We start from the raw sequence: 25,670 nt of genomic DNA, 5'->3' as shown, positions 1-25,670 counted from the left end.
GCCTAAGTCCAAGAGGTCCTCTAAGCGAGCGCTTATCTCCTCACAATCCACTGCTGTCACTAACACCTCGTCTGATGAAGACTGCACATTTACTGACTCCTCAGGTTCTGACTCCGATACGGCTGATGGGGAGGGTAGTTAACATGTAGATGTTCCTGATCTTTTGGATGCTATTAAGTTAATTCTGCAGATTACGGATGATCCCGAGCCATCCGTCCCTCCTAAGAAACCAGATAGGTTCAAGCGTCAGAAGGTGGTTAAGCAAGTTTTACCTCACTCTGACCACCTAGTGGATATACGTCAGGAACCCTGGGAAAACCCGGGTACGAAGTTTGTGCCTCAAAAGAAGATGCTGGCTCGCTATCCCCTCGCGCCAGAGCTGTCTAAAAATTGTGAAACGCCTCCTCCAGTAGACTCACATGTGGCTAGGATGGTGGTGTCCTCAGCTCTACCTGTCACTACCGTCACGTCTCTAAAAGAGCCTACGGATAAACGTGTGGAGGGTTGTCTGAAAGCGATTTACACCCTCACGGGTGCTGCACAAAGGCCCACTATTGCAGCTACATGGGCTGCAGAGTCTATTGAAGCATGGGCCTTGGAGTTAGAAGCTGAAATCTCTTCTGACCATGCTAGACAAAGCTTGTCATATATTGTCACAGCTTCTCGATATATTAAAGAGGCGGCTTCTGATGCCGGTATCCTAGCAGCCAAGGCCTCTACTATGTCAGTCCTGGCTCGCCTGATATTGTGGCTGAGATCCTGGTCTGTGGATCTGGACTCTAGAAAAACCCTGGAGGTACTCCCTTTCAAGTGAGATGTTCTGTTTGGGGAGGACTTAAATAAGATTGTGGCTGACTTGGCTACTTCCAAAACTGCCTGTCTGCCTAATACCGCTCCTTCTGTGTCGAAGGATAAAGGTACGTCCTTTCGCCCCTTTCGTCCTTCAGGTAAAGCAAAAGGTCAGGTGTACCATAAGCAGGCCCGCACTTCCAAACCTGGTAAGCCGAAGCCCAAAGAGCCTGGGCTGCCCGTCAGCCAGCTGCCAAGACCGATCAGCCTGCCGCATGGGAGATCCCCCCGGGTGGGGGGCCGGCTTCTAGGGTATACCCAGGAATGGTTGAAGACCACTTCAGATGCCTGGGTATGGGTAGTCGTCACTCGAGGTTACGCCATAGCCTTCAAATACCGACCCCCTCATCGATTTTGACAGACAGACATCCCTTTGGACCAGACAAAGGCTAAAACTCTACACTCGGTGGTACAGACCCTCCTGGATACAGGAGTCGTAGTACAGGTGCCTCTTGTTCAGAGGGGCCGGGGGTACTATTCTCCGCTGTTTCTAGTCCCGAAACCGAATGGGTCCTCCCGGCCCATTCTCAACCTCAAGGCATTGAACAGGTTTGTGAAGGTCTCCAAGTTCCGTATGGAAACCCTTCGCTCTATAGTTCTGGCCTTGGAACCTGGGGACTACATGGTCTCCCTGGACATACAGGATGCTTACCTGCATATTCCTATAGCAGTGTCACATCAACAATACCTGAGGTTCGCTATTGGCAACCTACATTACCAGTTTCGGGCGTTACCTTTTGGTTTAACAACGGCTCCGCGAGTTTTCACCAAAGTTATGGCAGTGAGTGACGGTGGTACTCCGCCGTCAAGGGGTCAGGATTCTGCCGGATCTGGACGACTTGTTAATCCTGGCAAATTCCCCAGATCTTATCCAGATGACGCAGGAGATGACGGTCCGGTTTCTACAAGCCCACGGGTGGCTCATCAACTGGAAGAAATCCTCCCTGGTCCCTGCTCAGAGCATGGTGCACCTGGGTGCGTTGTTGGACACTTACAACCAGAGGTTGTTCTTGTCTCAGGAGAAAGTCCTGAGGATTCAGGACAGGATTCGTTGCTTCCTTTCTCGTCCGCAAGTGTCGATACATTCGGCAATGCAGGTGCTGGGCCTAATGGTATCAGCATTCGACATGGTGGAGTATGCTCAATTCCATTCTCGCCCCCTCCAGAGGCTGATTCTAGCCAAGTGGGACGGCCTGCCTCACCGGATCAGATCTCAAATGATCCTCTTGACTCCGGAGGTCCGTCTGTCGCTACACTGGTGGCTCCGGGACCAACAATTGTGCAGGGGTCGTCCCTTCTGGATATCCACCTGGGTCCTGTTGACGACAGATGCCAGTCTAAGTGGTTGGGGCGCGGTACTGGAGCAACACTCCCTTCAGGGTCGGTGGACCAAGGAGGAATCTCTCCTCTCGATCAACATTCTGGAATTGCGGGTGGTCTTCAATGCGTTGAACCTGGCCCAGCATTTTTTTTTCAATTCAATAGTTTTTATTGATTTTACATTTGTATTTTAAACAATAAAACAAAGCCACTAATCAGCAAAACAAAAAGAAAAGAAAGAGATAAGAAAAGGGGAAATAAAAAGAACAAAACAATGTGCAAAGCAAGGGAATACGCAGATTCCCAATTCACAACATTACTACATTACAGTCATAACAAATAGGACGTGCAGGCTTATCTCTCGAATATACCATCGTGAGTCAGAAGAAATGACACATCAAATTGACTTAATCAGATATATCATTCAAATACTTCCAGACATCCGACCCGCCATTTGAATATAGTTATACATCACTAACGTCAAGTATGGCTAAGTATGTGGCTGGCCGCGGGCCCCAGGGGTGATACACGAAAGGGACAGTCCCATAGCTAATATAGACCCTTCTCACATAACTCCACACGTACTTCACGAAGCGTGGCTCACCCCCCCCCCCCTCACACTCCTGTATTAGACACACAATGGAAAGTGTCAGTCATTATGGCTCGTCGAGTTAGGAAAGCTGAGCCATCTGCCCCACATGTCATAGTACTTCTTCCCCGCCTTCCTGGCCATGTATACATACTTCTCGTGGGCGGCTGTTGTATTAACAAGCGAGACCCAAGATTGTACAGTAGGAGCATCCTTAGCCAGCCATAATCTAGCAACACACACCTTAGCAAGAGCACATAGATTGATCAGGTATCGTTTGCTAGGAGCATCCAGGGCGTCTTCCTCCAAGGCTGCCAACACACACACCACCGGGGTACACACTACCGATGGAATTCCAGTCGACACTATGACTTTGATAATACCAGACCAGAATACTACCATCTCAGGGCAAAGCCAGATAATATGCCAAAAATCAGCACCCAAATCACCACATTTTGGACATCTGGCCGAGTGGGTACCGCCTATGCGGGCTAATCGCACCGGCGTCATAAACACTCTGTGCACAATAAACAATTGGATTTGCTGATATCTAGAGCTAGTGGTAGCTAATCGTGGAGAGCATAAAGCTCCTTCCCAGATCTCGTCTGAAATTGGTCCCAGGTCAGATTCCCATTTCTAAGAGAAGACAACGGGTCAGAATAGTGGGACTGAAGCATATTCGTATATATATTAGAAACCAAGTGGCCGCCCTCCAGAGTTTGCAAAAGTGATTTAATTGGGGAGTCTAGAATCATCGGATGGGTGTTAGAAAATTGTGCATAAATCGCATGTCTCCGCTGCAAATACCGATAGAAATATGGAGATGGCACATTGAATTCCTGTTGGAGCTGCTGGAAAGATTTTAGTATATCGCCATTATACAAATGCCCCAGAGATGTTACCCCCCACTTCCCCCATACCACCCTGGTTTGGAGCGAGGCTAATTCCGGGAAACCAAGGACATTGTCCAATGGAGTATCCGGGTCTATACCCTGGCCCTTCAAAATAGCATGTACTTCCATATAAGAGTGGCTTGTTTTATTATAGGGACCTTAGATAGTTTAATATTCCCACAGAGTAGCAGTTGTAACGGCGTGCCATCAGGATATTCTTGCAAGAGCATTTGCGAGTGCATAGTGAGACTATCGGAGTTAGTCACCCATTCCCAAATATGCGCTAATTGTGCAGCGTAGTAGTAAAATTTAAAAATAGGGAGGGCCAAGCCCCCTGCCGATCTTGGTCTAGACAAGGTGTCAAGCTTCAAACGTGCTCTTCTGCTGGCCCAGATCAAGGAATACAGCAAGCTATCAATTTGTCTGAATATCTTTAAGCCAATATATATGGGCGACTGCTGAAGAACATAGAGGATCTTAGGTAGATGCACCATTTTCACCAGGTTGACCCTACCAGTAATGGTCAGAGGCAAATTCCCCCAAACCTTGACTTTCGAACGGAGATAGACAATCTGCGGTGTAATATTAAGAGAGACATAAGTACAAGGGTCATTCGACACCCATATCCCCAGATACTTGAAGGAGTCTACCCACTTAAGCGGGATATGAATCAGTGGGGAAACCGGTATCGGACCCCTAAGCGGAGTGATAGTCGATTTGTCCCAGTTTATAGTAAGCCCGGAGAAGCGTCCATAAGTATTTTTCTCTAACGTCCTAGTGGATGCTGGGGACTCCGTCAGGACCAGGGGGAATAGCGGGCTCCGCAGGAGACAGGGCACATCTAAAAAGCTTTTTAGGTCACATGGTGTGCACTGGCCCCTCCCCCCATGACCCCCCTCCAAGCCTCTGTTAGGTTTTTGTGCCCGTCCGAGAAGGGTGCAATCTGGATGGCTCTCTTAAAGAGCTGTTTGGAAAAGTTTTTTTAGGTTTTCACTCAGTGATTCCTGCTGGCAACAGGATCACTGCAACGAGGGACTTAGGGGAGAGATCTCCAACTCACCTGCGTGCAGGATGGATTGGGATCTTAGGCTACTGGACACTGAGCTCCAGAGGGAGTCGGAACACAGGTCAGCCTGGGGTTCGTCCCGGAGCCGCGCCGCCGATCCCCCTTACAGACGCTGAAGACGGCAGAGACGGAGGTCCGGAAACAGGCGGCAGAAGACTTCACAGTCTTCAGAGAGGTAGCGCACAGCACTGCAGCTGTGCGCCATTGTTGTCACACGGCTCACTGACATGGTCATGGAGGGTGCAGGGCGCTGCTGGGGGCGCCCTGGGCAGCAATATAAATACCTATTTGGCAAAATAAATACATCACATATAGCCATTAAGGCTATATGTATGTATTTTAACCCAGGCCAGTTCTTAAAAAACCGGGAGGAAAAGCCCGCCGAGAAAGGGGCGGAGCTTATTCTCCTCAGCACACAGCGCCATTTTCCCTCACAGAAAGGCTGAGGGGAAGGCTCCCATGCTCTCCCCTGCACTGCACTACAGAAACAGGGTTAAAACAGAGAGGGGGGGCACTGATTTGGCGATATAAATATATATTAAATGCTATAAGGGAGGAACACTTATATAAAGGTTGTCCCTGTATAATTATAGCATTTTGGTGTGTGCTGGCAAACTCTCCCTCTGTCTCCCCAAAGGGCTAGTGGGTCCTGTCCTCTATCAGAGCATTCCCTGTGTGTGTGCTGTAAGTCGGTACGTGTGTGTCGACATGTATGAGGAAAATGTTGGTGAGGAGGCGGAGCAAATTGCCTGTAATGGTGATGTCACTCTCTAGGGAGTCGACACCAGAATGGATGGCTTACTTGTGGAAGTACGTGATCATGTCAACACGCTGCAAGCCGGTTGACGACATGAGACGACCGGCAAACAAATTAGTACCTGTCCAGGCGTCTCAGACACCGTCAGGGGCTTGTAAAAACGCCCATTTACGGACACTGACTCCAGTGTCGACGGTGAAGAAACAAACGTATTTTCCTTTAGGGCCACACGTTACATGTTAAGGGCATGAAGGAGGTGTTACATATTTCTGATACTACAAGTACCACAAATAAGGGTATTTTGTAGGGTGTGAATAAACTACTTGTAGTTTTGCCTGAATCAGATAAATTAAATGAAGTGTGTGGTGATACGTGGGGTTCCTCCGATAGAAAGTTATGGGCGGTATACCCTTTCCCGCCAGAAGTAAGGGCGAGTTGGGAAACACACCTTAGGGTGGATAAGGCGCTCACACGCTTATAAAAACAAGTGGCGTTACCGTCTCCAGATACGGCCGCCCTCAAGGAGCCAGCTGATAAGAAGCTGAAAAATAGCCTAAGAAGTATATACACACATACTGGTGTTATACTACGACCAGCAATCGCCTCAGACTGGATGTGCAGCGCTGAGGGGGCTTGGTCGGATTTCCTGACTGAAAATTTTGATACCCTTGACAGGGACAAGATTTTATTGTCTATAGAGCATTTTAAGGATGCATTTCTATATATGCGTGATGCGCAGAGGGATATTTGCATTCTGGCATCAAGAGTAAATGTGATGTCCATATCTGCCAGACGAAGACACGACAGTGGTCAGGTGAGGCAGATTCCAGACGGCACATGGAAGTATTGCCGTATAAAGGGGCGGTCCATCGGACCTGGTGGCCATGGCAACAGCTGAAAAATCCACCTTTTGTTACCCCGAGTCACATCTCAACAGAAAAGGACACAGTCTTTTCAGTCTCAGTCCTTTCGTCTCCATACGGGCAGGCGGGCAAAGGCCAGTCATATCTGCCCAGGGGTAGAGGAAAGGGAAGAAGACTGCAGCAAGCAGCCCATTCCCAGGAACAGAAGCCCTTCACAGCTTCTGCCAAGTCCGCAGCATGACGCTGGGGCAGTACAAGCGGACTCAGGTGCGGTAGGGGGTCATCTCAAGAGTTTCAGCACGCAGTGGGCTCACTTGCAAGGGGACTCCTGGATCCTACATGTAGTATCCCAGGTGTACATTGGAAATTCGAGATGTCTCCTCCTCACAAGTTCCGGAGGTCTGTTTTACCAACGTCTACCTCCGACAGGGAGGTAGTATTGGAAACAATTCACAGGCTGTATTCCCAGCAGGTGATAATCAAAGTACCCCTCCTACAACAAGGGAGGGGGTATTATTCCACACTATATTGTGGTACTGAAGCCAAACGGCTCGGTGAGATCTGAAATATTTGAACACTTACATACAAGCGTTCAAATCAAGATGGAGTCACTCAGAGCAGTGATAGCGAACCAGGAAGGGGACGATATGGTGTCACTGGATATCAGGGACACTTACCTACATGTCCAAAATTGCCCTTCTCACCAAGGGTACCTCAGGTTCGTGGTACAGAACTGTCACTATCAGTTCAGACGCTGCCGTTTGGATTGTCCACGGCGCCACGGGTCTTTACCAAGGTAATGGCCGAAATGATGATTCTTCTTAAAAGAAACTGGTACGCTTCCCTGATAAGGGCAAGGTACAGAGAACAGTTGGAGGTCGGAGTAGCACTATCTTTAATAGTTCTACGACAGCACGAGTGGATTCTAAATATTCCAAAATCGCAGCTTTTCCGAGGACACGTCTACTGTTCCTAGGGATGATTCTGGACACAGTCCAGAAAAAGGTGTTTCTCCCAGAGGAGAAAGCCAGGGAGTTATCCGAGCTAATCGGGATCCTCCTAAAACCAGGAAAAGTGTCAGTGCATCATTGCACAAGAGTCCTGGTAAAAATGGTGGCTTATTACGAAGCAATTCCATTCGGCAGATTTCACGCAAGAACTCTTCAGTGGGATCTGCTGGACAAATGGTCCGGATCGCATCTTCAGATGCATCAGCGGATAACCCTATATCTAAGGACAAGGGTGTCTCTCCTGTGGTGATTACAGAGTGCTCATCTTCTAGAGGGCCACAGATTCAGCATTCAGGATTGGATGCTGGTGACCACGGAGGCCAGCCTGAGAGGCTGGGGAGCAGTCACACAGGGAAAAAATTTCCAGGAAAGTGTGATCAAGTCTGGAGAATTCTCTCCACATAGATGGAGTTAAGAGCAAAATTATAATGCTCTAAACTTAGCAAGACCTCTGCTTCAAGGTCAGCCGGTATTGATCCAGTGGGATAACATCACGGCAGTCGCCCACGTAAACAGAAAGGGCGGCACAAGAAGCTGGAGGGCAGTGAAAAAACTGCAAGGATTTTTCGCTAGGCGGAAAATCATGTGATAGCACTGTCAGCAGTGTTCTCTCCGGGAGTGGACGACTGGGAAGCAGACTTCCTCAGCAGGCATGACCTCCACCCGGGAGAGTGGGAACTTCATAGGGAAGTTTTTCCGCATGATTGTGAACCATTGGCAAAGACCAAAGGTGGAAATGATGGCGTCCCGCCCGAACAAAAAACGGGACAGGTATTGCGCCAGGTCATGAGACCTTCAGGCGATAGCTGTGGATGTCCTGGTAACACCGTGGGTGTAACAGTCGGTGTATGTGTTCCCTCCTCTGCTTCTCATAACCAGGGTATTGAGAATTATAAGACATAGAGGAGTATGAACTATACTCGTGACTCCGGATTGGCCAAGAGGGACTTGGTACCCGGAACTTCAAGAGATGCTCACAGAGGACTAAGGGCCTGGGGAGCTAAGAAGGGACTTGCTTCAGCAGGTACCATGTCTATTCCAAGACTTACCGCGGCTGCGTTTGACGGCATGGCGGTTGAATGCCGGGTCCTGAAGGAAAAAGGCATTCCATAAGAGGTCATACCTACCCTGGTCAAAGCCAGGAAGGAGGTGACCGCACAACGTCATCACCACATGTGGTGAAAATATGTTGCGTGGGTGAGGCCAGGAAGGCCCCACGAAGAAAATTCAACTAGGTCGATTTCTACACTTCCTGAAAACAGGAGTGTTTTGAGCCTAAAATTGGGGTTCTTTAAGGTTTTAAGTTTCGGCCCTGTAGAATTTCTTCCGGAAAGAATTGACTTCAGTTCCTGAAGTCCAGATTGTCAAGGGAGTATTGCATATACACCCCTTTTTTGTGCCTTTAGTGGCACCATGTGATCTCAACATAGTGTTGGGATTCCTTAAAATCATATTGGTTTGAACCGCTCAAATCTGTGGATTTGAAATATCTCACATGGAAAGTGAACATGCTGTTGACCAATATCTCACATGGACAGTGACCATGCTGTTGGTCCTGGCCTCGGCCAGGCGATTGTCAGAATGGGCGGCTTTGTCTTACAAAAGCCATATTTAATTTTCCATTCGGACAGGGCAGAACTGGGACTCGTCTCCAGTTTTCTTCCTAAGGGGGTGTCAGGTTTTCACCTGAAACAACCTATTATGGTGCCTGCGGCTACTAGGGACTTGGAGGACTCCAAGTTACTAGACGTTGTCAGGACCCTAAAAATATATTTATATATATATAGTTTAGGACGGCTGGAGTCAGAAAGTCTGACTTGCTGTTTATATTGTATGCATCCAACAAGATGGGTGCTCCTGCGTCTAAACAGACGATTGCACGTTGGATCTGTAGCACAATCCAACTTGCACATTCTGTGGCAGGCCTGCCACAGCCTAAATCTGTAAAGGCCCACTCCACTAGGAAAGTGGGCGCATCTTGGGCGGCTGCCCGAGGGGTCTCGGCATTACAACTTTGCCGAGCGACTACGTGGTCAGGGGAGAACACGTTTGTAAAAGTTTACAAATTTGATACTCTGGCTAAGGAGGACCTGGAGTTCTCTCATTCGGTGCTGCAGAGTCATCCGCACTCTCCCGCCCGTTTGGGAGCTTTGGTATAATCCCCATGGTCCTGACGGAGTCCCCAGCATCCACTAGGACGTTAGAGAAAATAAGAATTTACTTACCGATAATTCTATTTCTCGTAGTCCGTAGTGGATGCTGGGCGCCCATCCCAAGTGCGGATTGTCTGCAATGCTTGTACATAGTTATTGTTACAAAAATCGGGTTATTACTATTGTTGTGAGCCATCTTTCAGAGGCTACTTCGTTTTGTTATCATACTGTTAACTGGGTTCAGATCACAAGTTGTACGGTGTGATTGGTGTGGCTGGTATGAGTCTTACCCGGGATTCAAGATCCTTCCTTATTGTGTACGCTCGTCCGGGCACGGTACCTAACTGAGGCTTGGAGGGGGGTCATGGGGGGAGGGGCCAGTGCACACCATGTGACCTAAAAAGCTTTTTAGATGTGCCCTGTCTCCTGCGGAGCCCGCTATTCCCCCTGGTCCTGACGGAGTCCCCAGCATCCACTACGGACTACGAGAAATAGAATTATCGGTAAGTAAATTCTTATTATCATATCCAAAATTATAGGCATAGAGGAGACATAAATAGCATCAATAAATAGCAAGAGATTTATTATCAAATATCATCAATAAATAGCAAGAGATCATCTGCATACAATGCTATTCTATCTTCTTTTGCGCCCACCTTAAGACCCAAAATATCTTTACTGGCTCTAATCAGACATGCTAATGGCTCAATAGCTATGGCAAACAAGGTGGGGGACAGAGGGCAGCCCTGCCTCGTTCCCCTGGACAAGGGGAAGGAATGTGACACGTATCCATTCACGGAGACCCTGGCCACGGGCAGTGAGTAAAGTAGTTTAACATAATTAATAAAATTAGGGCCCATGCCAAATCTACTCATGGTCTCCCACAGGAAGGCCCACTCCACCGAATCAAAGGCCTTTGCGGCATCCAGAGAAGCTACAACAGAAGAGCAGGCCTCCCCATGAGAAACCTGAAAATGAGTAAACAAGCGTCTTAAATTAACAGCAGTGGACTTACCAGGCATAAAGCCTGTTTGGTCCGGGTGGATAATTTGGGTTATAACCTGATTAAGTCTGGAAGCCAGAACCTTAGCTAGGAGTTTAACATCTGTGGGCAGCAGAGAGACAGGACGATACGATTCAACTCTCCGGGGGTCCTTGTCCGGTTTGGGAATCACTATAATTAATGCCTCCGCCATAGATGGGGGAAGCGCATTTTGCGCAAATATAGTATTAAATAAATTAAGCAACTGAGGGGCGAAAAATTTAGCGTGTTTCTTATACAGTTCGGATGGAATACCATCTAGGCCACAGGCCTTACCATCCGGAGATGCGGTGATTGCTGCCTCTATCTCTTCCACCAATATAGGAGCATCAAGAAGAGCTCTAGCCTCACTAGTAATACAGGGCAACTGAATTTTAATCTAAATAGTTACACAACTCTAGCGGGGAACATGTGAGTTTGCATCCATAAAGTGCCTGATAGTAAGACACAAATTCCGTAACAATTTGGGGGGTGCGATCTAACACTATCTCAGCCGTATTCACAATCTCCACCACCGTACGAGAGGAACGGTCCCCCCTGGCAAGATTAGCCAAATATGAACCCGGTCTGTCCCCAGTAGCGTATTGAACATGGGAGGAGAATAGAAGCCTATGTTGGGTTTTCCCCCACAAATACTCCTTCCATTCATTCTGAGCATGGAGACAGTCTAATTTAGAGCTGTCCAAACCATCCTGTATGTGCACCATCTCAGAAGCGACAACCCGAGCCTCCAATTCAGCTTCACGTTTCCTAAAAGAGGATTTAAGACTACCCACTCTTTTGATCAAGGTCCCTCTCAGGAAGGCTTTAAAGGTATCCCACAATAAAGAAACATCGGTAGTATCAACATGAGAATCAAAGAATTCCAACCAGCTGAGCTCCAATTCGGATCCCTCACCCATATGTGTGAGCCAGAAAGGGTTAAGCTTCCATACTGCCTGGCCTCTCTGACAACCCAGGTCAATATGAACTGATACAGGGCAGTGATCCGAAATACCCCTAGTCTCATATCTAACATTCCGAATCATAGGCAGGAGTTCCCGAGAGAGGAGGGCCAGGTCTATCCTAGAGAAGGAAGCGTGGGAGTGTGAAAAACAGGAGTACTGCCTCAGGTCAGGATATTTCAATCTCCAGGGATCGACCAAGCCCAGCTCAGAGACAGTATCTGCAAATGGAGACCGCTTCGGCTGAGGGTTGGAGGACGCCCTAGACAACCTATCCAATTCATGATGTAAAACATTGTTAAAGTCACCCATACATATTGCAGCCATTCCCGGGGATGCAGCCATAAAAATAGATGCCTTTTTGAGTACGTCAGATGAATATGGAGGGGGCACATATACAGCTAGCAATAGCAAGGGAACAGAGTTAATTTTACATTTTAAAAACACATACATCCCCCACCGATCTGTCTGCACACTATCCAGCATGAAAGGTACAGACTTTTTAATCAAGATAGACACTCCCCGGGACGCTGCGGTGTGCATGGAATGGAAAGCCCACCCCACCCACGGCTTTTTAAGAGACATGATCCTTGCACCCACCAAGTGGGTCTCCATCAAACAAACCACATCCGATGTGTACTGCTTGATCTGTCTGAGTACCAGGGAACGCTTAATTTTGTCATTGATCCCCCTCACATTCCAGGACAGAAACTTAACCAGAGCCGCAACAAAGTAACACATTAACAAAGCAGACGACCCGCGACCAGCCATCCCCAGCACACTCCCAACAGACCACACCCCGAATCAGCTGCAACAGAAGCACACTAGAGACAAGCACATTGCACATCAGAAAATAAAAACAAAACAATAATTTATTAACAAAACCCCTACCCCCACCCCGTATACTACTAGGAACTTGCAGCATACCTGATACCCGAACGACCAACCTTTTAAATTAACAAACCCTAACTACTAGGGCAAAACTACCTTAACATATTTTATAAGGCCAAAAAGAAAACAAAAAGAGGGGCCAAGAATTCAGTGACTTCAAGACGATAGAAGCTTCCAGCTAAATTCAAGTCCCCCCCCTAGGCCGTCAGACCAACCCCATTAATATAACTATTTGGGACCATACAGCGAGACTGATATATGCAGGCGGTCCCGAAACTAGTATAAAGAACTAAACCAGGATATTACCGAAGGCAACAGGGGGCAGATATACGGATATAGGCGAGTACTGCACCATTTTATGAAAAAACTGAATGTTATCTCCTAAGAATATCCCAGCAATCTCCCCGCTAATAATGTCTGTATCTCCCTCCCGAAACACACCACAGGCAGTAAATAAACAGTATACTTGCAAATAGAGAAACGATATGTATGAGTTCAGTCAGCGGCCAGTGCTCGCCGTGCCAGAAAGCGTCTGTCCAACCACACCGATGCCTCACGGGGAGACGTGAAGAATTTAGTTTCTCCATCAGAAACAACCCGCAGTCTGGACAGGAAGAGCATAGCATAGGGGTGGTTCAATTCACGCAGCCTGCGTTTCACGGGGACAAACAGAGCTCTATCCTTCTGGACATCAATAGCAAAATCTGGAAAGACTGATATCGGAGAGCCGTTCCACTTGAGGGGGCCCTTAGTACGGGCCAGTTTCAGAATCACGTCTCTATCCCGGTAATGAAGTAGCTTGGCAATAAATGTACGGGGGGGCGCCCCCGGAGGCAATGGGCGCATCGGGTCTCTGTGAGCACGCTCCACCGCAAAGTGTGAGGTGAACTCCTCTGTTCCGAACACATCCAGTAGCCACTTCTCAAGAAATTTTTCGGGGGAGGTAACCTCCTCTTTCTCAGGGAGACCAACAAAGCGGACATTGTTCCGTCGCAATCTTCCCTCCATATCCGTCATCTTTCTATGTACCTCCGACATCTGCGACTCCAGAGCAGAAGTACGTCTACCAAGTGGCGCGCCCGTGTCCTCCAGTGTGGATATATGTGTCTCAACCTCACCGACCCTCTCTCGCACCCGTTGAAGGTCTTGGTGTATAATGGATAAGTCTGCTTGGACCTGACCGATCCTGTCGGCCAAGCGGGCTTCGCTGGCCGTAACCGCATCCAGCACCTTCTGCAAAGCGGTATCAGTGGCCTCCACTGAAGAGGAGCTAGCTGGCGGAGAAGGCGGAGATGGAGTCGACAGTACCTCCCCTCTCGGCTGGGACCGTGTCTGAGGATTCCTAGCGAATTTCTCTAGCGTCGCCGCAGCCGCTGCGGATTGATGTTGTTTGACCATACTAGCGAAGTAGACGGCAGGGAGTAGGGGAGTATAGTATATCAAAATCGTTCAGCCGCTATGAGTGAACATATATAGTATAGTATATCAAAATAGCCAGCTGCTGCCCTGTGGACACGTAGTATATCAATAGTGTCCAGAAGCTGCTTATGGAGGTGGCAGTATATCGAATCCGTCTAGCTGCAAAGCGTCCAGATGCCACACGCAACAACAATAGCAGAGGGCCACCCAGGAGAGGGTACACAAGGCAAGCTGCACTGAGTCACAGTGTATTAGGGTAATATGGCAACCCAGCAGAGGAGCCACTCACAGCCAGCATGTACTGTATCCCAGGTCTGGAGGCAGAGAAGCCCTCCCACAGACACCCCAAAGTACACTCCGTCCCCCCCCCCCCCCCCCCCCCCCAGCAGTGTAAATGGTTCCCCAGGAGACAGGCAAGGGAACAGGAGCCTCAATGAGAGACCAAGTGGGCGGCGGCAGGACCCGCAGCAGCACCGTGGCAACGGATTTATTAGTTTCTCCCCCGGGCACAATTAGAGCAAAGGGAGCTCCCGCCAGGGCCCCCGGCGCCTCGGCTCCACACAGCGGCGACAGGAGGATCGGGCACGGGCAGTGAGTAGAGCGGGAGGACGGGAGAGCGGCGTCCCACGTGATGCGGCAGGCCCCGGCGCCCCGATCACAAAAGCAGTCCAGCCACAACGGGAGAGCAGCCCGCGGCTCCCAGATTAACACAAAGGTCCCTCCACAGTTTAACACACGAACTGGGGCAATCTGCAGACCCAAGGGGGGACACAGGATATATAAATCGGATGTTGAAGCTGGAGAGCCACACAGTTAGTGTGCTAATCCATGTCCGCCGAAGCCACGCCCCTCCCTGGCCCAGCATTTACTTCAGTACAGTCGGACAACGCCACCACAATGGCTTACATAAATCATCAAGGCGGCACTCGAAGCCGTTTGGCAATGAAGGAAGTCTCACGGATTCTACGTTGGGCGAAACGCCATCTACCGGCCATATCGGCAATATTCATTCCGGGAGTCCTGAATTGGGAAGCGGACTTTCTCAGTCATCAGGACGTGCATGCTGGCGAGTGGGGCCTCCATCCAGAAGTGTTTCAACTCCTCGTGAAAAAGTGAGGCCTTCCAGACGTGGGTCTGATGGCGTCTCCACACAATCACAAGGTTCCGGTCTTCGGAGCAAGGACAAGGGATCCTCAAGCAGCATTCGTGGATGCGCTGGCGGTGCCGTGGAAGTTTCGGCTGCCGTATATGTTCCCTCCGGTGTCACTCCTGCCCAGGGTAATTCGGAAGTTGAAGCGAGAAAAAGGAAATCTGCTTCTCATAGCTCCAGCGTGGCCCAGACGGCACTGGTTCTCAGACCTGCAGGGCCTATCGTCAGAGCGTCCAATTCTACTACCACAACACCCAGACCTCCTCGTTCAGGGCCCTTGTGTCTACCAGAACCTAGCCCGGCTATCTTTGACGGCGTGGCTCTTAAAGCTTCCGTCTTGAGGGCTAAGGGGTTTTCTGAACGGGTTATTAAAACTATGTTGCGGGCCCGGAAACCGGCTTCTGCTCGGATTTATCATAGGGTCTGGCATTCCTACTTTGTTTGATGCGCATCTAACAATTATGACGCTTCCAAGTTTAGTACAGCCAAACTTTTGGCTTTTCTGCAGCAAGGCCTAGATTTAGGCCTGCGTCTGGCCTCCCTTAAGGTTCATATTTCTGCCTTGTCGGTGTGGTTTCAGAGAAAGATTGCGACTTTACCTGATGTTCATACTTTCACTCAGGGTGTGTTGCGTATCCAACCTCCTTATGTCCCGCCTGTGGCTCCTTGGGACTTGTCGGTGGTTTTGGAGGCGTTACAGGAGCCTCTATTTGAACCTCTTGGTTCAGCTGACCTTAAGTGGCTTTCCCTTAAGGTGGTGTTCTTGCTGGCTATTGCCTCTGCTAGAAGAGTGTCGGATCTGGGTGCCTTGTGTTGTAGTTCCCCATATCTGATTTTTCACCGTGACCGGGCGGTTCTTAGGACTCGTGCCGGATATTTACCGAAGGTGGTTTCTTCGTTCCACCTTAACCAGGAGATTGTGGTTCCGGCCTTTGTCTCTCCTGATTTGTCTCCCAAAGAGCTGTCTTTGGATGTGGTACGGGCTCTCCGTATCTATGTGAAGAGAACTGCTTCTATTCGAAAATGTGATTCTCTCTTTGTTTTGTTTGGATTTCACAAACGTGGCTGGCCTGCTTATAAGCAAACTCTGGCCAGATGGATTAGAATGGGGATTGCACATGCTTATGTGAGGGCTGGTCTGTCAGCTCCTGCTCACATTACGGCCCATTCTACTCGGTCTGTTGGACCTTCTTGGGCGGCCCAACGTGGTGCGACCCTTGACCAATTGTGCAAGGCGGCTACGTGGTCCTCAGGGAACACGTTCATAAGGTTCTATGCCTTCGATACTGTCGCTTCCCAGGATGCTTCCTTTGGACGCCGGGTTCTTGTGCCCGCTACAGTGCGTCCCCTCCCATAAGGAACTGCTTTAGGACATCCCCATTGTCCAATCCTTGTGGAGCCCCGCAGCAGAAAACGAGATTTATGGTAAGAACTTACCTTTGTTAAATCTCTTTCTGTGAGGTACACTGGGCTCCACAAGGCGCCCACCCTGACGCACTTAGCTTCTTTGGGTTGGTTTGGCATTAGCCGCTGACACTTCTCCTGTCTTGAGAGTGTGGTGTATGTGGCTACTAACCGTTGTCGTCTCTTTTCCTGCTACTGCATTGGGCTGGTTAACTAAAAACTGAGCTCCTGTGCTGGGAGGCGGGGTGATATAGGAGGCTGCACTGTGCATTCTGGGAACAGTCAAAGCTTTGAGCCTGTTGGTGCCTCAGATCAAGATCCTATTCTACACCCCATTGTCCAATCCTTGTGGAGCCCAGTGTACCTCGCAGAAAGAGATTTAACAAAGGTAAGTTCTTACCATAAATCTCATTTCTCTAACGTCCTAAGTGGATGCTGGGACTCCGTAAGGACCATGGGGAATAGCGGCCCCGCAGGAGACTGGGCACAACTAAAAGAAAGCTTTAGACTACTGGTGTGCACTGGCTCCTCCCACTATGACCCTCCTCCAGACTTCAGTTAGAATCTTGTGCCCGGCTGAGCTGGATGCACACTAGGGGCTCTCCTGAGCTCCTAGAAAGAAAGTATATTTTAGGTTTTTTATTTTACAGTGAGATCTGCTGGCAACAGACTCACTGCAGCGAGGGACTAAGGGGAGAAGAAGCGAACCTACCTAACTGGTGGTAGTTTGGGCTTCTTAGGCTACTGGACACCATTAGCTCCAGAGGGATCGACCGCAGGACCCGACCTTGGTGTTCGTTCCCGGAGCCGCGCCGCCGGCCCCCTTACAGAGCCAGAAGCAAGAAGTGTTCCGGAAAATCGGCGGCAGAAGACTTCAGTCTTCAACAAGGTAGCGCATAGCACTGCAGCTGTGTGCCGTTGCTCCTCATGCACACTTCACACTCCGGTCACTGATGGGTGCAGGGCGCTGGGGGGGGGGGGGGGGGCGCCCTGAGGGCAATATAAGACACCTTGGCTGGCAAATCTACACCATATATAGTCAGGAAGGCTATATAGGTGTAAATATACCCCTGCCAGAATTCCAGAAAAAGCGCGAGAAAGTCCGCTGGAAAAGGGGCGGGGCTATCTCCCTCAGCACACTGGCGCCATTTTTCCCTCACAGCTCCGCTGGAAGGACGCTCCCTGGCTCTCCCCTGCATTGTAACAAGCTACATAAGGGTAAAAAAGAGAGGGGGGGGGCACTAAATTTAGGCGCAGTGTGTATATATATATATATATATATATATATATGCAGCTATAAGGGAAAAACACTCATTATAGTGGGATCCCTGTGTTATATAGCGCTCTGGTGTGTGCTGGCATACTCTCTCTCTGTCTCCCCAAAGCGCTTTGTGGGGTCCTGTCCTCTGTCAGAGCATTCCCTGTGTGTATGCGGTGTGTTGGTACGGCTGTGTCGACATGTTTGATGAGGAGGCTTATGTGGAGGCAGAGCAAATGCCGATAATTGTGATGTCACCCCCTGCGGGGTCGACACCTGAGTGGATTGTTCTGTGGAAGGAATTACGTGACCGTGTCGACTCCTTGCATAAAAGGTTTGACGACATACCAAATGTGGGACAGCCGGCTTCTCAGCCTGTGCCTGCCCAGGCGTCTCAAAAGCCATCAGGGGCTCTAAAACGCCCGCTACCTCAGATGGCAGACACAGATGTCGACACGGATACTGACTCCAGTGTCGACGACGATGAGACTAATGTATCTTCCAATAGGGCCACACGGTATATGATTGAGGCAATGAAAAATGTGTTGCATATTTCTGATGTTACCCCGAGTACCACAAAAAAGGGTATTATGTTTGGAGAGAAAAAACTACCAGTTGTTTTTCCTCCATCTGAGGAATTAAATGAAGTGTGTGAAGAAGCGTGGGCTTCCCCCGATAAGAAAATGGTAATTTCTAAGAGGTTACTAATGGCGTACCCTTTCCCGCCAGAGGATAGGTCAGGTTGGGAAACATCCCCTAGGGTGGATAAAGCGCTCACACGCTTGTCAAAGAAGGTGGCACTACCGTCTCCGGATATGGCCGCCCTGAAGGAATCTGCTGATAGAAAGCAGGAGGCTATCCTGAAGTCTATATATACACACACAGGTGTTATACTGAGACCAGCTATTGCGTCAGCATGGATGTGCAGTGCTGCAGCTGCGTGGTCAGATTCCCTGTCGGAAAATATTGATACCCTAGACAGGGACACTATATTGCTAACCGTAAAGCATATTAAAGACGCACTCTTATACATGAGGGATGCACAGAGGGATATTTGCCGGCTGGCATCCAAAGTAAGTGCAATGTCCATTTCTGCCAGGAGAGGGTTATGGACTCGGCAGTGGACAGGTGATGTAGATTCTAAAAGGCACATGTAAGTTTTGCCTTATAAGGGTGAGGAGTTGTTCGGGGATGGTCTCTCGGACCTCGTTTCCACAGCAACAGCTGGGAAGTCTACATTTTTACCCCATGTTCCCTCACAGCCAAAGAAAGCACTGTATTATCAGGTACAGTCCTTTCGGCCCAATAAGGGCAAGCGGGTTAAAGGTGCGTCCTTTCTGCCCAGAGGCAGAGGTAGAGGGAAAAAGCTGCAGCATACAGCCAGTTCCCAGGAGCAAAAGTCCTCCCCCGCTTCCTCTAAGTCCACAGCATGACGCTGGGGCTCCACAGGCGGAGCCAGGTATGGTGGGGGCCCGTCTCAAAAATTTCAGCGATCAGTGGGCTCGCTCACGGGTGGATCCCTGGATCTTTCAAATAGTATCTCAGGGGTACAAGCTGGAATTCGAGACGTCTCCCCCCCCCCCCCGCCGTTTCCTCAAATCTGCCTTGCCAACAACTCTCTCAGGCAGAGAGGCAGTGTTAGAGGCAATTCACAAGCTGTATTCCCAGCAGGTGATAGTAAAGGTGCCCCTACTTCAACAAGGACGGGGTTACTATTCAACAATGTTTGTGGTACCGAAACCGGACGGTTCGGTGAGACCCATTTTAAATTTGAAATCCTTGAACACATATATAAAAAAATTCAAGTTCAAGATGGAATCGCTCAGGGCGGTTATTGCAAGCCTGGACGAGGGGGATTACATGGTATCACTGGACATCAAGGATGCTTACCTGCATGTCCCCATTTACCAGCCTCACCAGGAGTACCTCAGATTTGTGGTACAGGATTGTCATTACCAATTCCAGACGTTGCCGTTCGGTCTATCCACGGCTCCGAGGGTCTTTACCAAGGTAATGGCCGAAATGATGATACTCCTTCGAAAGAAGGGAGTTTTAATTATCCCGTACTTGGACGATCTCCTGATAAAGGCGAGGTCCAGGGAGCAGTTGTTGGTCGGGGTAGCACTATCTCGGGAAGTGCTACAACAGCACGGCTGGATTCTAAATATTCCAAAGTCACAGCTGGTCCCTACGACACGTCTACTGTTCCTGGGGATGGTTCTGGACACAGAACAGAAAAAAGTGTTTCTCCCGGAGGAGAAGGCCAAGGAGCTGTCATCTCTAGTCAAAGGCCTCCTAAAACCAAAACAGGTGTCGGTGCATCACTGCACGCGGATCCTGGGAAAGATGGTAGCTTCCTACGAAGCAATTCCATTCGGCAGGTTCCATGCAAGAACCTTTCAGTGGGACCTGTTGGACAAGTGGTCCGGTTCGCATCTTCAGATGCATCGGCTGATAACCCTGTCTCCAGGGACCAGGGTGTCTCTGCTGTGGTGGATGCAAAGTGCTCATCTTCAAGAGGGCCGCAGATTCGGCATACAGGACTGGGTCCTGGTGACCACGGATGCCAGCCTTCGAGGCTGGGGGGCAGTCACACAGGGAAGAAACTTCCAAGGACTATGGTCAAGTCAGGAGACTTCCCTACACATAAATATTCTGGAACTGAGGGCCATTTTCAATGCCCTAAGTCAGGCAAAACCCCTGCTTCAAAACCAGCCGGTACTGATCCAGTCAGACAACATCACGGCAGTCGCCCATGTAAACCGACAGGGCGGCACGAGAAGCAGGACGGCGATGGCAGAAGCCACAAGGATTCTCCGATGGGCGGAAAATCACGTGTTAGCACTGTCAGCAGTGTTCATTCCGGGAGTGGACAACTGGGAAGCAGACTTCCTCAGCAGGCACGACCTCCACCCGGGAGAGTGGGGACTTCATCCAGAAGTCTTCCAACTGATTGTAAACCGTTGGGAAAGGCCACAGGTGGACATGATGGCGTCCCGCCTAAACAAAAAGCTAGAAAGATATTGCGCCAGGTCGAGAGACCCGCAGGCGATAGCTGTGGACGCTCTAGTGACACCGTGGGTGTACCGGTCGGTTTATGTGTTCCCTCCTCTTCCTCTCATACCAAAGGTACTGAGGATAATAAGGAGAAGAGGAGTAAGAACTATACTCATTGTTCCGGATTGGCCAAGAAGAGCTTGGTACCCGGAACTTCAAGAAATGATGTCAGAGGACCCATGGCCTCTGCCGCTCAGACAGGACCTGCTGCAGCAGGGGCCCTGTCTGTTCCAAGACTTACCGCGGCTGCGTTTGACGGCATGGCGGTTGAATACCGGATCCTGAAGGAAAAGGGCATTCCGGAGGAAGTCATTCCTACGCTGATTAAAGCTAGGAAAGAAGTAACCGCAAACCATTATCACCGCATATGGCCAGGAAGGCCCCAACGGAGGAATTTCAGCTGGGCCGTTTCCTGCACTTCCTACAGTCAGGGGTGACTATGGGCCTAAAATTGGGTTCAATTAAGGTCCAGATTTCGGCTCAATCGATTTTCTTCCACAAAGAACTGGCTTCACTACCTGAAGTTCAAACTTTTGTTAAGGGAGTGCTGCATATTCAGCCCCCTTTTGTGCCTCCTGTGGCACCTTGGGATCTCAACGTGGTGTTGGATTTCCTAAAGTCACATTGGTTTGAGCCACTTAAAACCGTGGAATTGAAGTATCTCACGTGGAAAGTGGTCATGTTGTTGGCCTTGGCTTCGGCCAGGCGTGTATCAGAATTGGCGGCTTTGTCATGTAAAAGCCCTTATCTGATTTTCCATATGGATAGGGCAGAATTGAGGACTCGTCCCCAATTTCTCCCTAAGGTGGTATCAGCCTTTCATCTGAACCAACCTATCGTGGTGCCTGCGGCTACTAAAGACTTGGAGGCTTCCAAGTTGTTGGACGTAGTCAGGGCCCTGAAAATTTATGTTTCTAGGACTGCGGGAGTCAGAAAGACTGACTCACTATTTATCTTGTATGCGCCCAACAAGTTGGGTGCTCCTGCTTCAAAGCAGACTATTGCTCGCTGGATCTGTAGTACGATTCAGCTTGCACATTCTGCGGCTGGACTGCCGCATCCTAAATCAGTGAAAGCCCATTCCACGAGGAAAGTGGGCTCTTCTCAACTTTGCCGAGCAGCTACTTGGTCGGGGTCAAACACATTTGCTAAATTCTACAAGTTTGACACCCTGGCTGAGGAGGACCTATAGTTTGCCCATTCGGTGCTGCAGAGTCATCCGCACTCTCCCGCCCGTTTGGGAGCTTTGGTATAATCCCCATGGTCCTTACGGAGTCCCAGCATCCACTTAGGACGTTAGAGAAAATAAGAATTTACTCACCGGTAATTCTATTTCTCGTAGTCCGTAGTGGATGCTGGGCGCCCATCCCAAGTGCGGATTGTCTGCAATACTTGTATATAGTTATTGCCTAACTAAAGGGTTATTGTTGAGCCATCTGTTGAGAGGCTCAGTTGTTATCATACTGTTAACTGGGTATTGTATCACGAGTAATACGGTGTGATTGGTGTGGCTGGTATGAGTCTTACCCGGGATTCAAAATCCTTCCTCATTGTGTCAGCTCTTCCGGGCACAGTATCCTAACTGAAGTCTGGAGGAGGGTCATAGTGGGAGGAGCCAGTGCACACCAGTAGTCTAAAGCTTTCTTTTAGTTGTGCCCAGTCTCCTGCGGAGCCGCTATTCCCCATGGTCCTTACGGAGTCCCAGCATCCACTATGGACTACGAGAAATAGAATTACCGGTGAGTAAATTCTTATTTTTTTTACCTCTGAACAAGATACCCAAGGTACAGTCAAAGATTCAGGAGTTGTTACACAGTCAAACAGTATCAATTCACGCAGCAATGCGAGTGATGGGTTTGATGGTGTCAACATTCGACATGGTGGAGTATGCGCAATTCCACTCGAGGCCTCTGCAGCGTCTGATTCTGTCCAGATGGAATGGAGTACATCAGACAATAAAGAAACAGATGATGGTACTTCCAGTAAAGGTACGAAAGTCATTAGCCTGGTGGCTACAGACAGCCCATCTAGACAAGGGGAGACCCTTCTGTATATCAGACTGGGAGATCCTGACAACAGATGCCAGTCTTCAGGGCTGGGGAGCAGTGTCCGGAAAATTATGGTTCCAGGGACAATGGACCACAGAAGAAAGTTGCCTGCCAATAAACCTGTAAGAACTTCGGGCCATATACATGGCACTGATTCAGGCAAAGGACACTCTTCAAGGAAATCCAGTCCAGATACGCTCGGACAATTCAATGGCAGTAGAGTACCTCAACCATCAGGGAGGAACCTGCAGCCAAACAGCAATGAAGGAGGTAAGTCTCATTATAAAGTGGGCAGAACTCCATCTCCCAGCCTTGTCCGCAGTATTCGTTCTGGGAGTCCTAAACTGGGAAGCGGACTTTCTCAGTTGACACGCCATTCAGGCAAGGGAATGAGCTCTACACCCGGAGGTTTTTCAGACTTTAGTAGACAAGTGGGGATTGCCAGAGATAGATCTCATGGCGTTCCGTGTGAACAACAATGTGCCCGCATACGGGTTAAGAACAAAGGATCCCAAAGCGATATTTGTGGACGCCTTGTCAGTGAAATGGGACTTTCATCTGGCATATCTGTTTCCTCCGATCACCCTGTTACCCAGGGTGGTGAGGAAAATAAAGCAAGCAAAGGGTGCCGTGATTCTAATAGCTCCGGCTTGGCCCAGAAGGCATTGGTACACAGATCTGCAGAGAATGTCGATGGGTGCTCCAATTCTGCTCCCTCAACATCCAAATCTACTAATGCAGGGTCTGTGTTATCACAGACATTTGGATCGATTGTCTTTGACAGCGTGGCTCTTGAAACCTCTATCCTGAAGTCAAGAGGATTCTCACAACAGGTAATTCAAACAATGCTCAGAGCAAGGAAACCCTCCTCAACTCGTATTTATCACAGAATATGGCAGGCCTATATTCATTGGTGCAGTGAGAGAAGTATGGACCCGAAATCCTTCAGAGTTTCCAGGGTCTTAGCTTTCCTTCAGGCAGGAATGGATAAAGGTTTGAAGGTGGCTTCCTTGAGAGTTCAAGTATCAGCATTGACTGACAATTTTCTTTTGGAACCATACAATTTACAGGATGTGCGTACTTTTTTTCCAGGGAATGCTGCACATTCAACCTTTTTTTGTTCCTCCTACAGCATCTTGGGACTTAAGTCTAGTCCTCAAAGCTTTGCAAGTTGCTCCGTTTGAACCACTTAGTAAAGTAGATCTTAAATGATTGACAGCTAAAGTTCTCTTTTTTCTGACTATGGCATCAGCTAGAAGAGCATCAGATTTAGGAGCGCTGTCATGTCGTTCTCCTTTTCTGATTTTTTTTTATCCAGATAAAGCAGTTCTTAAAACTAGGTCTGGGTATCTTCCTAAAGTGGTGTCTAAATTCACCTTAATGAAGAAATTGTAGTCTCGGCTTTTCAGGTATCGGGACTTTCTGCGGGAGATGCGTCGCTGGACGTGGTCTGGGCATTAAGGATCTACGTGGATCGTACCAGTACCATCAGAAAGACAGATTCTCTCTTCATTCTCTACGGATTTCACAAGAGAGGATGGCCTGCTACTAAACAGACGCAGGCAAGATGGCTTCGAATGACAATTTCAGAAGCATACCCTCAAGCTGATCTCCCTGTGTCGGCTAATGTCTCTGCTCACTCTACTCGTAAGGTAGGTCCTTCATGGGCGGTACAACATGGTGCTTCAGAAGAACAGATATCTAAGGCAGCCACATGGTCTTCCATTAACACATTCATTAGACATTATGCCTTGGATACTTTTGCCTCTCATGACGCTGAATTTGGGCGCAAGGTTCTCCTGTCCAATCAGGTGCGTCCCCACCACTAAATTGCTTTGGGAAGTCCCATTGTTATCCTGTGGATAACCTGTGGACCCTGCCAGAGAAATGTACGTTATGGTAAGAACTTACCGTTGATAACGGTATTTCTCCTAAGTCCACAGGGATCCCACCCTGACGCACCTGATTTGAGGGTACTTCTACTCACTAACCTCTTCCTTCTTGTATGGAAGGGTGTGCATGTGTGTTCTTCTCGCCTGATTAGGGCTCTACATGATGCTCCTGCCTTGTGCTTTGGAATACAACTGTTTGCCTGAGCCAGGGGGCGGGATATATGGACGGGCCCGTTGCATCCTAGGAGGCCGGAAAGCTTTGATCGTTTGGTGCCAATCCGCTGCCGCTCCATCATATCCCATTGTTATCCTGTGGAACCTGTGGACTTAGGAGAAATACCATTATCAACGGTAAGTTCTTTCCATAATGTATATTTTCCTATCTAATAGACAGGAAAAAACAGACACCCAACAGACTTTTCAAACAATTGAATTCCACCCTTTGACTTCCAACTTTTGGGACTTGTCCTACCCCATACACATACAGTACGGTCCGGTCCAGTCTTGTTCCTATACTGAGCTGGACATAGTAGAGTCTATGGTCATTGATCAAACCAAATTTAGGTCAGCCCAATCGAATCTGATTGGATAATAATTGCAATATTTTTGATGACCGTGACCACAATTGGCTCACATTTTGGTGTCTGTTATTTTGTATTATTGATTTCCATATTTTTGGGTCATTTTTTCATAATCTTTTTAGATATTGAAATTTAGACGAATACCTGCATACATGGTACATACATACATACATACATACATACATACATACATACATACATACATACATGGTCTTCAGAGAGGAAAGTGTGAATCCGCACCAGTCATAGAGAATAATATCTTATTATAGAAACCAATATAAAAACTGTTATAATCAATTGGAAACAGTAAATTATTGGTGGTGCTTCCAAATAATTTATAGATTAGGCTGCAATTAAATATGGAGGAACAAAGACAAAAAAAAACTGTTTTTGGGAGCACGCGTTTTGTGGCTACAATTCCTTAGATTGTTCAGTTTATTACAGGAATAACTGAATGCAATTTAATGATATTTTCACCTTGATA

General features: G+C 48.7%; 1 protein-coding gene across 2 annotated transcripts in view; it reads left to right on the top strand.

Moving 5' to 3' along the window:
- Nucleotides 1-25,670, top strand: part of RBL2 (RB transcriptional corepressor like 2) — a 367,306-nt gene that overhangs the window by 77,998 nt on the left and 263,638 nt on the right. The gene's annotated exons all lie outside the window — the stretch shown is intronic.

The sequence above is a fragment of the Pseudophryne corroboree genome, chromosome 11, assembly GCF_028390025.1.
Source record: "Pseudophryne corroboree isolate aPseCor3 chromosome 11, aPseCor3.hap2, whole genome shotgun sequence".
Classification (NCBI taxonomy): Eukaryota; Metazoa; Chordata; class Amphibia; order Anura; family Myobatrachidae; genus Pseudophryne; species Pseudophryne corroboree.
This window is presented reverse-complemented; position numbering and strand designations above follow the sequence as displayed.